At 31.9% G+C, this 12,606-nt stretch overlaps 1 protein-coding gene across 1 annotated transcript in view; it reads left to right on the forward strand.

Annotated features, from left to right (window-relative positions):
• The window catches only part of LOC118071132 (roundabout homolog 2-like), a 175,920-nt gene that overhangs the window by 95,368 nt on the left and 67,946 nt on the right, over positions 1-12,606 (forward strand). The window lies entirely within an intron of this gene.

The following is a 12,606-nucleotide window of genomic DNA, read 5'->3' on the forward strand; positions in this document are numbered from 1 at the left end:
GTGAAAATTAAAATTGTTTCAATTTAATAAACCTTGATTATAATTTTTAGTTTTTTTCAAAATAAATTTTTTCAAGTTCATTTCAACAAAAAAAATCATTCTAATGAAGAATCAAAGATATTTATTGAAAAAAATATATATATTAAACATCATAATGATAGGATAGGGCTGCTGCTCCCCTTTACAAAATCGCCACCCATGACTTTTAAAGCACAATAACTGACAGGATTAATACTGAAGGATATTAAAATATTATGCTTTTCTCACTGTCCACTCACGATCGTTTGACCCGAATGAAAAACGACTGACCACCCTTTTTTCCTCGAAAACGTCAAAAGGGTTGATGACTTGGTATTGTATTCTCCCTTTATGGTGAATAGCTGAAGCTAATGGTATGTCAAGAATACCAGCTTCCACGCGACCGATTATTTTGAAAAAATCTATCATTAATTTAATGACATACGAGACTAACCCGTAGGCAATAGTCTTTGTGCTTTCTATACATTATCGATACAATTTTCAAAAAAAGGTAATAAGATATTTTCCATATAAAAGCGGATGAAACAGTGACTTCAATGGCTTCAATCTTTCGTCCTTGTTTTCATCTCATTCATCAGAATAAAAATATTTCAAGTACACTGTCCTGTCACCTGAAACATCTGGCAACCACCAATCAATTCTTTGAACCTTCAAAGACTGGCATGACACAAAAAAAATTCAAGTGTATCATGAAATGCATTTTTTTATTCATACTTGATCCAAGTGTCACTCTCTCTCTTCTTTTTCTGTCTCTCAGATGAAATTCATTGCTTCTTTCTGTCTCACTCTTTACGGATATATATGAGAAAGAAAAAATGTGCAGAGTCAAGTCATTGCGCCTATTCACTGGACATTAAACTACCTCTGATCAAGTGTACCATCCTTGTGTCTGCCATCCTCTATATGACTTCCAAAGGTTCTCTTCTCCATTTTCTTCTTCTTCTTCGATCCAGTCATTATTCCCGATCATTCGCTGTTCTCGTATCTCTTGATTTATCGGTGCAATCAAATATTCTACGTGATGCAATACACTATCTCTGGAACTCTAGCACAGTCAATTCAGTTTCTTCAGTAGAAAATTAGAAAATGGCATTCTTTTTGAATTATTCTTTTACTTACCTCACCAGGTTTTTATCTTTAATATTATTATGTTGAGCATTTTCATTTCATTTGAATCATCATGACTTTGAAATCGTTTACTCGCTCCAATTGTTCGAGTTTCGCGTTTCATAAGATGATAAAAATTATAAAAAAATTTTTAAGCACTATACAATGCTAAGTAATTCGAATTTATGCAAGTACAAAATACAATGACATTTTATGCATAAACTTTGCCATTTCTTCATCTAAATGGTGCTCATTTTATTTCCACATTTGACATAAAGCCAAGATGAAGACAATCTATGATAGTGATTCATACAACCGTAAAGTTGTCACAGTGCTGAGTGTGATGGAAAAATCATACAAAAAACAACACTTACAAATGATTACTGGGCTATAGAAATGACACTTGTGTGTGAATGGTGAGTATTCTAACTAAACCAACAAGATCCATTCTATCTCCATATACATATGACCTCGTTAAGTCTGTTTGTCTATTTCACCCTTTGAAAATTGACCAAACTGATGACAGAGTATCAAATGTCTTTAGTAAAAGAAGGAAAGAACAAACGAATGAAGCTAAAAAAAGTTGTGTTGTTACAACTCAGTCGAGTCAATCAACGTTTGGCTTTCAGATCCAAACAGTTTGATCTAATTTCAATAAATTCACCAAATACAAATTTGTCTCTTCGTCAGTATAAATATGTACACTCGAGTAAATTTGTACATAAATCTAAGTTCTTTTATTTTTCAAGTCAATACGTAATAAAGAGATGAAAGATTCTGAAGATGATGATCGAAATTTCGTAATTAACTAAACATAGACTAAATGTTTGCTCCCCAATGAGAGGCTAAAGTCTCGACTTATAGCATTATAAAATCAACTGTAAGATACAACTCACTGGTCTCTCTACCTATGATTTTCACCATCACCGCCTGGTGCGTGTATTGATTAGTGCGAGGGTGCAGAGTACCAGGAACTATGAGCGAGGGCTGTTGCTTTTAATCCTACAGTGACGCACCTTCTACATACCATGTGTATTCACACATGTCTATACATATATCTTCTTTATTCATTGATATCACGCATCTATATTTTACCTTCAAGTAAAGTATTTGATTCTAATACACTGTTATTTTAACTGAACTCTATAATTTATTATACAACATCCACTTTTTTAAGATTACACTATGTTGTATTTACGGAATATAAATAATTATTCTGTTAGATATTTTGAGTGAGATATTTTTACTTGAAAAAATCGATTTATTAACATTAACTGATTTGGGAGGAGTTGCTATAAATAATTTAGTTGAGGCTAAAAAGAAGATGTCTATTTCTTATCTCATGTGGTATAGAAAGACAGGTTGGATGGTAGAGTATTGATCTGTGAATTGAATAATAAATTCAACTATTTTTCATCATCAATAAATATAGGGCTTTGTTAATTTATTATTAGCTTAACTAAACACAATGAGTTCAAAAAGATAAATACTTTTGTAAATTTTTATGGAATATTGAATATTATATGTTTAAGCTGAAGGATTAAATATGAAGTTTATAAATAAAGTTTCAGTAGCATGGTTGTTTAATGACAGATTTAATCATTTAACTCAAGTTGTAAAATAAATTTACATTAATGGAATGAATTATTTAAAATAAAATTACTTTTTATGGTTAATAAATTAATATTAAACTTTGCATGAGTTGATGTATAGAGATTATAATCTCTTACTGAAATAAATCATTTTCAATGATGGAAAATATTTAATAATATTGATATTTATTAAATAAATGGTGACTAGTGGGCATTTAATTAAAACAAAACCACGATAAACTGTCGATAAAATTCAAAAAAGATCATTAGTAACAAAATGAGGGCAAATTTAAAACAAAAAAGACATTAATATATTTGGAACTGAATTATCAGATGAATGAGGCTAACGAAGTTATTCGAAATGTCACTGGAGACAGGGGCAGAGAATTTGTGCAAAACTCTCAGTATTTGGCGCTATCTGAGCCATGCATTCTTCGTCTCTAGAGGTAATGCGCGAGTAAGCGCGGTATTGGCTCACCGCACACCCTGCACATTCATCCCTAGACAGTCACGAATGTGGAGGTGGGAAGGATGTTGGTTTACCTTTCCTCTGGGGTTGCGAATAGCAAGCCCGAGGGTTTACGAATGATGATCCTCTAGAGAGAACCAAGTAGAGAAGAAATGTGGAGAAGCATATGAGAGAGGAATAGCAAAATGCAGTCTAGGAAACGACCGATTGAGAATAGAATCATTCCCCGCGGTTAAATTCGTTTCTAAGGCTTTTTCACGGTATTTGAACCCAGAGTTTATCATCAAGTCCTAGAAGAACAAATTTTAGATCAACTCCTTACCAACAACTACTTTTCCAACTCTTATATTAAGTTTTGCAAAATCTCCAGTAAGGAAAATATTTTTCTATTGAGTTAAATCAAGACTTGTAATACTATCATTTCTTTTTTATTTTTTTAACTTAAAAAGTAGAACTCTACTAGGTTTTATTTAACTAGAAAAATTTTTTATTATCATCTTCTTTTATCATTTGGCTTTATTTCCGTTCGTATTCGCGTTGGAATGTTTTAAAAGAAATATTTTTCTACATTATTTCCATCAAATATTTTAATCTAGTGCACACTAACCCTCCAAGTATCATATTCATCATCGCGAATGGTGCGAGAATTGTCGCCGCTACGCTAGATTAGTCCGAATGCCGAAAGTTTTGTATACTTTGTTAGCTCGTTATGCGTCATATATACATGCAATTTAGCATATTTTTTTATTTTATTGGTCAGCAGCCATTCATAATATGCCGAAGAATAAAAAAATCCTACCAGAAGAAAATTAATTCATCTTATCGTTATTTAATACTTCAACTACCTTATCGAATATTTAAACATCAAGCAAAAAATAAGATGTATTCTTAATTTTACATAAAATCAGCTTAGAAGCTTTAAATCTTGTAAATTTCACCATCAGGAATATAAAGTCATGAAATAAAGTTTACAGTTAAAGTTGTACTTGATCTTTGAGACTATTCTTTATACATTTACATCAAGAAAACAGAGGATTTCAAACAATACGACATATAAATTTTATGACGACGTAAAACAGAGTACGACTATTCTTGCAGCATTTATGTTTGTCTTACATCTCAAAAGTCAAGTACTTCCTTTTTTTCATTATAAATTTTTCAAAATACGAATAGTTCAATTATTAGTCAACTATGTTACTTAAATCTCAAGCGACTTTTACGACCATTAAACTAGCAGAATTTTAGCATTTAGATTGCGTGAAGCCAACAATACATCAAACCCACATCAAGTATTCGATTGAAACGTCCGAAGCTTTCCAGCAGATTCGCAATAATTATCAGCTTGACGCATTCAGACATTTCTTTGGAACAATTAATTGTATGCATTTTTATTGTACAATTAAGCCGACTAAGGGCATTGAATAAAACAATACGGGATTTAGAGTATTGTTGCAGACCTTATCAGCGCGCTAGCAGTCTCGGTAGTGAATTAAATGGCGTTAAATACTGCTTTGTTGTTGCCATCTCAGTTAATTATTAAAGCTTTGGCGAAGACAACTATAGAGAGTTTACAAGAGACTCTGCATTTCTAGAACGGTATAATTCATTCATACAGACAATACATTTGTTGGTTTCCATTCAAAGTCATCTATCCATCATTTATTTTACTTACAATTTTTAAGCAATTATCGGGTTCAAATTAATAAAGTTACTAAATCAACACAAAATGGACCATCACAATTGTGATTAAATTCAATAATCCAAGATGCCATTATTGGAATAAATTTTTATTTCAATATTGTCAAATTATGTATTTTTAAGTAATGAATAAGTTGGTTAAAGTGATGGTAGTCCACTTTATTACCCAATGACATAAGGAATGCAATTTTAGTCACGATATATCACTGAAGTATGTCACAAGACTGGAGAAGCATTGGAAATCTGTCTTCTATTGTTCAACGGATATCCAGATGACTTGCGTTGAGTATCCTCGGTTTATAATTCTTTGGATACCGTGTAGTAGCTGCTAGTTTGCCCATTATATTCCATCCTCTTTCTCATGTTCTTCCGACCTCTTATTCATCTCCTTTAAGCTAGAAGCCACGTTGCTATTCCAACTTGTTCAGACTTGTGGATGATACATAATAACCTGCAAACCAAGGTCTTTCTGGGAATCCAGATCCAGTGTTCTGCTAAATCATGACTTTTCTCTCTCATGTGGTAATATAAAGCTAAAATCTAGCGAGAGACTCTGTTTCTTTTTTAAAGCATTGAGGAAAGTGGAAAACTTTAAGTTAACCTTCTTGAAGAAGTAGGAAAAAGAATAAAAGCTTTGTCTGATTCTTGGAAACTCACATCTGATGAGGAAATAGAACAAACTGCTCAATTTCATAGGTGTACCATCAATATAGAAGTAGACTATAGGCTTGTAAGAAAACAACTCGTCTGTCAGTCTACTTAAAGTCTGAGGCAGAATATTATCTGATCAGTAATTGTAGTTAATAATAGTTTGTCCTTCTTTTTTCATTTCGACCAGGTCTCTCTTGTCTTCTCTCTAACTTTCACGATTCACATTGCATTGCTTTGCGACCCTCCACTTGTCTGGAGAGCTCGCAATTAGAAGCAATCTGACAACCATTGATGAAACAACGCGAACAGTCAAGCGAAAGGCTCCCACGCCAATCTCTAGTCCACTTCATAGGTTTCATTTTATCAATCGACTAGAAGAACCACTTTGATCCTATCAGAAAGAAAAAAAAATTCTCAATCTTGAAATAAGTCTTCACTATTTTCTACTGACTTGATTTTTTTTTTCATTGGATTAAAAAATTATATTATTATTATTATTATGATTTAATATATTTTTCCCTTGTAGTGTTTTATAAAAATAAAGTCTTCGAGAAGTTTTCCCTAAAATTATCTCAAAGTAGAAAAGGAAATCAGTCAGGGACTTTAAACGATTGGAAAACCCTTTTGAAATCGTAAGTAAGGAGAAATAAAAGAGCAAGAGGCTATAGTACGACTGACTTATCCACAATCTGGGAGGATTAGTCTGATATAATATTCATAAGCCACAAGACTACTCCTACTTTTTCTTTACCTCTTCACTGTGTCTCACTTGCACAGTCATTTACCGCTCTTCCTCAGCCCTCGAGACTTTTCCCTCGAGTGCTCTCTTACTTCTATTCCTCCCTTCCGTCCTCGGTATCCGACAGCTATGTAAATGCACCCTCTCCTATACGTATTTACTGCTCCCACGTTACTAGAGCAAAGAGCATTACGAATACACAGTGATGCGTTTCTACTCGTTGGAGAATATATAGATGATGGAGGTTTCAACAACTGCCTTCTTTGGAGTGTATATACATGGCACACTCGTGCAAGCAAACTAAATGCGAGATTAGTTGTCCGAGAGTTTTGGATGGTACACGGAAATTCAGGAGAGAATGAAATTTATTCAGTCATATACTTTGAGATTCGTCGAGAAATTGCTTGGATGAATTTTATCTCGATGGTCGACATTCGAAATAAATTATAAGAAATTTTATGGAAGAGAAAGAAAAGACGAAAACAGTGGTATAACCTGTAGGCCATTTCTGTATTTCTTTGGTATTCTATTAGACCCCGATGGCAACGTAAATCTCAAGTTTTCTACATATTCTCTTTATTCTTGTCCTCATAGACATATATCCAACCCACATACATTTCGCATTATCTGATAAAACTCATGCCACCATAGAGTATAATACTTTATTGAAAATCTTTTAAGTAATAAAAACGATCCATAAGGCTCGGTGTGATAAGTAGTGCTGATAAGCATCATTTGAAAAATTTTAATATACATTATTGCGTCGTCAGGAACGTTCATCTCTCGTAAAACCTCACCTATCAATTTTTATTGCCATTATACGACCAGAATGTTGAAAGAGTCATAAGGTGCGCTACATATATTTACCTTTTCTTCCTAAAATTAGAATCTCTCTGAAGAAAAGAAATGAAATATTTTATTCTATTTAATAGAATGTTATTAAAGTGTTCATAGCGTAATTATTATGTAAAATAATTTATTAATATTTAAAGATGGAATAAATCATTAAAATATTTAAACTAGTTTTAGACTAAAACATTCTGTGATCATTTTAGGATTAAATTCTTGTCTCATGATAATTAATTGATAGAGCAAAGATTGACACAGACTTTATTATCTTTTAGCAGTATCATTTTTATTGAATCAATAGTCGGGTTCTTTTGTTTTTTTTTTTTTTTCAATAAATCAACATCCACAATCTGGATAAATATTAAAGAATTTTTAATTATTCAATATTGTATTGTTTGAAACAATAAAGCGGAGTTAAAAATTTGTTTTTTAACTTTTTATATCATATTTACAGAAGCTATTGTTTATATCTTAATAGAAAATTATTAATGCTCCATTGAAAGTTCCTTTTAGTGTTGTCAAGAACAAAAATTTATTGTATTGATGGATTTGAGTCATTGTTTATTTTCATGTTGCATAATAGAATGTTTGCTAAAAAAAAAAACTCTAAAAATTTACAATTCTAGTTTAAAACATGATGAGAAATTCACGAGAAAATATACTGTAGAACCTCAAATGAGATATAATTATAAAATTCACCCTGTTTTATACGAGGGATTGTAAATAACGTATACACTGGTGGTACTTTAGTGCAGGGAATTGAAAATTTTGTTTCCCATTTTGAGTACGTTGTCTTCTTTCTCACTCTTTTTTCTCATTACGAGTAGACACATGCTATGTCCAATATGAATTTACGGCCGAAAGAGTATAAACTGGAGAACATTTGAATACAAGTAGCCCTTATATTCGCCAAGTTGTATCCTTAACTATCATCCCCTAGAAGCCGTCAAACTGCTGACTTTTCGCAATGAAATGTGATATCATGAAACATACCAAAGTACCAAAATAAAATTGTTAATGGTATGTATACAAAAATATGGCTTCCATCTAATAAACTAGTGGTTCATCTTCAAATTCATCAAATTTAATAACTCCAAGAAGAAAGAATGAAGGCAATTTTTTAATTAATGTGACAGATAATAACAGATATTTTTAGATAATTTCTAAAAGTGATTTATAGTTATTGAAGGTACAAGAGATTTAATCTTCATTACTTTCATCGCTTAACCAAAAGTCAAAGGTCTCAAAGTAGCCTGAAGAAATTAAAGAGTAAAAAAAAAGCAACACTAGATCTAATTTTCACTCTTCTTTGCACTCAATTAAAGCTATTTTCTTTGTTACTTCTCTTTCTCTATCTAATCTCTTTAACGACTCAAGAGCTTGGTGAGGAGGAAATTGAAAAGAACAAACTGCGGACCACCATGACTGCTGGCCACAATAGTAACCGGACGATGCTACAGGACAAAATCTTCAAATTTAATGTATTTTTTCACGCTACCTTGTCAAAATAAACATTTAACAACTGCAAGCTAATGATGAAATTCTACGAAAAAAAAATCTTCCCGAGTGTACAAAGTTTCAAGTTAATTATTAATGTTTAGTTAATGATTGAGTAATAATTGTAAAGACCGCAAACAATTCAGTCGTGTGGAAGTTGCTGAAATGCAGCTTTCATGTTAGATGATGTGTCGCGACATGAGTAAGGAAGAAATATTTAGCTACTCACGGCGCCATCATGTTGCCACACCCTTGTGTAACAATTATCTTTCCAAGAAACACTTTATAACTTGATTACAACTTCACTTGATTCACCTTTCCTTTATATTTATATCAATTATTTATTTTATTTTCCCAAGGAACATAATTATATTTCTTGTATACGCATTCGTGATCCATTAGATCGCTAATTCCTCGTAATTGATCGTTGAAGCATCCACGCAAACTAATAGGAAGTTTGACGTCACGTCAACATCCTAGAGAAAGCGTGAAGGCAATAATATGTAATCTGGATCGTACGCCAGGAGAGAAGTAGTCAAGCAAGACTCCTGGCGTTCTAACACGCGATATTGAAATCGCTGTATCTCAAGATATAGAAAGATCTCCTGTTGGTAAAAAATATACGCAATGATATGACATATTAAATATACATGACACTTGAGCTTACAAATATTTGTTTAATAATTTATGTATTGAAACTTGTTCAAAAACTCATTTAAATTGCGATAGCATCAGAGTAATTGATATTAGATTGGTTATAATATCAACTCTTAATACCTTTTTAGTACACTGCAAATCGCAGTGTTTTATTCAAAAACACTGTACGTGTTTTATTTTAATATATGTACGTGCATTTTTATGAATAGTTTTGAAATTATATGCCTCGTGTGCATTATTTTGTGTCAATGATGCATTGATACATTTTGTTTTAATACACTGTAATACATTAAATATATAATACATTTAGGTGTTTCATTTCAAAACACATTGAACATATTAATTCAAAACGTATGAAATGCATAATTTATATACTAATAAAATGCTCATCCTGTTTATTTTGTATTTGTATGTTTCTGTAGGATTGAACTTTTTAAAGGTAAAATATAATAATATTCCAAAGAGATTATACAAATATCTACATTTTTCTTATTATAATATAATTTTTTATTTCCATTTATCATTAAAAAAATTCACATCTTTCATGATTAATGAGTAGTACAAAAGTTTTATTATCTAAATTAACTCGTAATAGTGGGTGAGGAAACAATAGGTCATCAGCTCCAAGTAATATTTGTTGGACTGTGGCTATAGGCTTTAACACTTGATAAGAATTAAGATTTCTATTATAACAGATTGTTTCTAATTTTAAGATTACAAAAAAAATTTTGCTATCATAAACGCAGATATCCAGTATTTCACCAAATTCTAGTGGAAGATCTTCATTACAACTTAACAAAATAATGCTGCCTTTCTTAAAAATCGCTCCATAAATGGCCACTTTTGGAGACACCATTATTGAACATGTTTCCTGAAGTTCATGTGGTATTAATGGATATAGCAATGAGGCATATTTGTAGTGTGTGAAATAATGATTTAGACCAGGAACAATTATTTTACTTTCGTGTAAAAACAGTTTTGAAGATTGACCTGGATTAGAAAAAAGGCGAGAACAAATACGACTTTGGTGTCTATAGATCATGGTTAAAGGCATGTTTTTGAAGTTGCGAACAACTGGTACAAGTGATTTGAAATAAGCGTGGGCAGATTCGAATCTGAAGCACCAGTGTTGTCTTGGAGGTCCAAATAATCTTATACATCGTGGAACGTGCGTTAAAAAATGTGTTTTTGGTATTATACTATTCGGATACAGCCCATTGAAACGTGTTATAAATATATCGATCATCCTACTTAATAAATCTACTGAATCCCTACTTATTTGATATGCTAAACATAAATTCATAACTTTTAGTAGTAAACTAAAACAGTCGATTCGGTCATTGAGATCTTCTCCGTCATTATCAACTAATTGGAGAATTAAAAATGGAAGTGTATGAGCAAGTACAAAAGTTTGAGCGGCACTTTGTCGCAAAACGTCATCAAGATCCTTTAATTGGATTTCAGCGGGTTTATCTCGATTGAAATGACCATAATTGAATGTAGACAGTTTTATATTAAAATTGTTAATCGTGAAAAGTTCGTTTTGAACAATGCAATACTTCAAAAATAATCTTATATTCTGCTCAACAATTCCTTCAAGAAGGATATGCATGCAGTCTATTGGTAAACATTGTGTTACATCAAAGTAAGGTATGTTTACAACTGGACTCACACCATTTATACCATACGATAATTGCCAGTATTTTTTCGCGGCTTTCGTGATACCTGGCTCGTTGATATCATTTAAATATTGCATGTGTAAATCTTTATTCCGCAGTAGTTGCTCATTTTCAAAAGGATTTAGTTTTAATACATCTTTTGTTACCATACACAAACGACATGGTCGATATGCAGCCACAGATTCTTTAAAACCGGCCATCAAAGCTGATGCAGGTGTATCTCCTAGAATGTTCAATAATGAGCCTTTGTAATTTTTCCTTACTCCGTTAACATACATATTTAAACCTTCTGTTCGTAATATTTCAATATCATCGATGAAAGGTCTCAAAATTTTTTCTAAGGCATTCGGTTCTTTCAAATATATTGTTTTAACAATGGCATACAATTGAACGGTGTTGTTTGAAGATCGTAACTCGGGCTTAATATTTAGAAGAGTCCAATAAAACATTGCTAACTTCTGATTTTTAGAACTAGCTCCTGAAGGGTTGGTAATCCCCACATCATCGTAATATAACGATATTGCTAAAGAGTTTTTATTATTACGAAAAAACTCATTTTCTCGATAATATGAACCGTCCAACACTGTACGGTATACACTTGGGTCATGATCGAGAGGATTGTCTATATGCAATCTAACTTCATCGTTCATTAACAGATTAGTTAAATTTTCCAGAAAAGGAACAATGTATGCACAATGTGTAACTTCACATAAGTCTCTAGAAATTGTAGAAAGCCTCTTTTTTTGTTTCCATTGCCATTTTGACGAAATCTTAACTTCTGTAGCTTGTACCATGCGCATTTCTTCAATTAAAAATTTATCAAGAGTAGATTTTGATTGTAATATAGAAAAGAGTGTAGTTGATGGATACTCTTCCATACATATAGTGTTAACATCGTCTATTGAAAGCATGTGACTTACAGGATCTGTTTTCTTTTGACATTCTTCCTGTAAAATGGTTAAAATGACATCAAAGATATTATCCTTCTTTCATAAAAAATTAATTCAAAAGAAATCATAGCCCAGCGATTAAATATTACAATTGGTTACTATGAAAATGTATTTGAACAATTCAGAAAATATCTGCTATAATACTCACCAATATTATTGATAAATAAACATCTACCAGTGAAGTGATTCCGTTAATGACCTGATCTATTGATGTCTGAGAAATTTTACAGTTTTCTCTTATATCTATTATTAATTTAGCAGCATACCATTGAAGATTCTTCATTGTAGCATATTCAGCTCTTTCTGTCATTCCTGATTTATTAAGACAAATAAAGTTATTACAAGGGTTGCATCTGGCGTGATTGTAACGATTAAAAATTGATAAAGTGATCTACGTGCACTCACAAAGTACATTAGAATTTTGCTTACCTTCTTCATCATTTAATTCATCTCTAACTCCAAAATCTTGTTCTTGCTGTCCATTATCATGTACTAATGGTCTTTCATCAAGAATTGTTGAAAGTGTTGGATGTTTTCTGTAAACATGCTGCTGAAAAGATTTCCATTTGGTGTAAATTGCTCCACATCCATCCTCTGCACAGCTAACTTTAAAACGCTGATCAAGTTGGTGATATCGCACTACATGTTTTAATAAAGTGATTTTCGAATAACATTTGAA

The sequence above is a fragment of the Chelonus insularis genome, unplaced genomic scaffold (genome assembly GCF_013357705.1).
Source record: "Chelonus insularis isolate UGA/USDA-ARS -01 unplaced genomic scaffold, ASM1335770v1 contig_75_pilon, whole genome shotgun sequence".
NCBI lineage: Eukaryota > Metazoa > Arthropoda > Insecta > Hymenoptera > Braconidae > Chelonus > Chelonus insularis.